This window comes from Anoplopoma fimbria, unplaced genomic scaffold, assembly GCF_027596085.1.
Source record: "Anoplopoma fimbria isolate UVic2021 breed Golden Eagle Sablefish unplaced genomic scaffold, Afim_UVic_2022 Un_contig_8651_pilon_pilon, whole genome shotgun sequence".
NCBI lineage: Eukaryota > Metazoa > Chordata > Actinopteri > Perciformes > Anoplopomatidae > Anoplopoma > Anoplopoma fimbria.
Genome location: NW_026553321.1, coordinates 5,001 through 7,922, shown reverse-complemented (window position 1 = coordinate 7,922; position 2,922 = coordinate 5,001). Strand labels below are relative to the sequence as shown.

At 47.3% G+C, this 2,922-nt stretch overlaps 1 pseudogene; it reads right to left on the bottom strand.

Annotated features, from left to right (window-relative positions):
* Positions 1-26: 26 nt before the first annotated feature.
* The window catches only part of LOC129116460 (transmembrane and ubiquitin-like domain-containing protein 1), a 3,842-nt pseudogene continuing 946 nt past the window's right edge, over positions 27-2,922 (bottom strand).

The window sequence follows — 2,922 nt, the reverse complement described above, 5'->3', positions numbered from 1 at the left end:
ACAAACAAATTAAAATTAAAGTCCTCATAACACTCAGCGTCTCCATGGCAACAGAAAAACAAAACAAAAAATTAACTATCAGAGTCTTTGTCACGTCTCAGCTGGCTCTGAGGTCACAGAGAGAGCTACGCCCCCGCTGCTGACATCACCACACAGCCAGAGGCAGCAGCCAATCAGAGAGCAGCTAGCGGCGGTAAACTCCGAAGGCCACTAGGCTGAGGAAGATGGTGACGCCGACCAGCGAGGCGGTGGCTGGGGCGGTGAAGAACTGCCTGTACTGGATCTGACAATACCACAGCAGCGACAGCATGAGGACCAGCAGGGGGACCATCAGGCTGCCCACGTTCAGAGCCACCTGCACCTGGTCGGCGGGCCGCGGCCCCCCGCCACCCCCGTCCGGCGTGCTGAGAGATGTGACAGTGCAGGACGCAGTTATGAACCAGGTTCAGAGAGGCCAGAGTCTGAGCGTCGTCCTGCAGCAGCTGACCCTGATAGATCAACTGACCTGCTGCTCCTGACCCGCAGTAGGTCCTGAAAGGGCAGAGGTCAAAGGGTCAAACTAGCAGCAACACTTCTTACAGTAGTGATTTACTAGTGATACAGTAGTGATGCAGTAGTGATACAGTGGTGATGTACTAGTGATACAGTGGTGATGCAGTGGTGATGTACTAGTGATGCAGTGATGTACTAGTGATGCAGTGATGTACTAGTGATGCAGTGATGTACTAGTGATGCAGTGATACAGTAGTGATACAGGGGTGATGCAGTGGTGGTGCAGTAGTGATACAGTGGTGGTGTAGTGATACAGTGGTGATGTAGTGAGAGAGTAGTGATACAGTGGTGATGTAGTGAGGCAGTAGTGATACAGTGGTGATGTCGTGATGCAGTAGTGATACAGTGGTGGTGTAGTGATACAGTGGTGATGTAGTGAGGCAGTAGTGGTACAGTGGTGATGTAGTGAGGCAGTAGTGATACAGTGGTGGTGTAGTGATACAGTGGTGATGTAGTGATGCAGCAGTGATACAGTGGTGATGTAGTGATGCAGTGGTGATGCATGTGATACAGTGGTGATGCAGTGAGGCAGTAGTGATACAGTGGTGATGTAGTGAGGCAGTAGTGATACAGTGATGCAGTAGTGATACAGTGATGCAGTGGTGATGCAGTAGTGATACAGTGGTGATGTAGTGAGGCAGTAGTGATACAGTGGTGATGTAGTGATGCAGTAGTGATACAGTGATAGTGTAGTGATACAGTGGTGATGTAGTGATGCAGTAGTGATACAGTGGTGATGTAGTGAGGCAGTAGTGATACAGTGGTGATGTAGTGATGCAGTAGTGATACAGTGGTGATGTAGTGATGCAGTAGTGATACAGTGGTGATACAGTGGTGGTGTAGTAGTGATACTGTAATGATGCAGTACTTTGTTACCTTTTGATGTATCCAATGGTGTCCTGTGGTTTGACCTGAGCGGTTCTCTCTGTGTCGTTCAGAAACTTCAGTCTGACCACCATGCTCCTCTGAGAGGACGAAGACTCTTCTTCTTCTTCTTCTCCTCCTCCTCCTCCTTCTCCACCTCCTCTGTTCCTGATACCATCTCCTCCTCCCGCCTCCCCCTCTCCTGCCTCCCTGCCCCCTCCCCTTCTCCTCCTGGGTGGAGGTGTTGTTGGGAAGAGCTTCTGTCAGAGAGCTGTCACTCACAGAACTGGAGGGCGAGGAGGATGAAGAGGAAGCGGTGTTGGTGGAGGAGTGGGGGTGTCCTGATGGGCGGGGCTGGTCCCCAGTGAGGGGCGGGGCCTGTGGTGGAGGTGAACAGGTGTTCTGGGGGCTCAGAGGTGCGGGTGGAGATCCAGGCGAGCAGCAGCACCAGGAGCAGCAGCAGCGAGCCGAACAGCAGTGTCACCTCGTCTCCTACCCCTTCAATCAGAGCCATCGCCCACGGCAACGCCCGCTGAGGTCAACACAGGTCACACACCTGCACACAGGGGGCGGGGCTTAGCAACAACACTTTACTGAAGGTTTAAAGGGTCACCACAAATACAGAGCACTTCAATGTACTACTGATGTACACTTAGTATACGCTGCACGCTGTACACTTAGTATACACTACACAATGTACACTTAGTATACACTACACAATGTACACTTAGTATACGCTACACAATGTACACTTAGTATACACTACACAATGTACACTTAGTATACACTACACAATGTACACTTAGTATACACTACACAATGTACACTTAGTATACACTACACAATGTACACTTAGTATACACTACACAATGTACGCTTAGTATACACTACACAATGTACACTTAGTGTACACTACACAATGTACACTTAGTATACACTACACAATGTACACTTAGTATACACTACACAATGTACACTTAGTATACACTACACAATGTACACTTAGTGTACACTACACAATGTACGCTTAGTATACACTACACAATGTACGCTTAGTATACACTACACAATGTACGCTTAGTATACACTACACAATGTACACTTAGTATACACTACACAATGTACACTTAGTATACACTACACAATGTACGCTTAGTGTACACTACACAATGTACGCTTAGTATACACTACACAATGTACGCTTAGTATACACTACACAATGTACGCTTAGTGTACACTACACAATGTACGCTTAGTATACACTACACAATGTACACTTAGTATACACTACACAATGTACGCTTAGTATACACTACACAATACGCTTAGTGTACACTACACAATGTACGCTTAGTATACACTACACAATGTACGCTTAGTATACACTACACAATGTACGCTTAGTGTACACTACACAATGTACACTTAGTGTACACTACACAGTAGTACCTTCATAGTAGTACCTTCACAGTAGTACCTTCATAGTAGTACCTTCACAGTAGTACC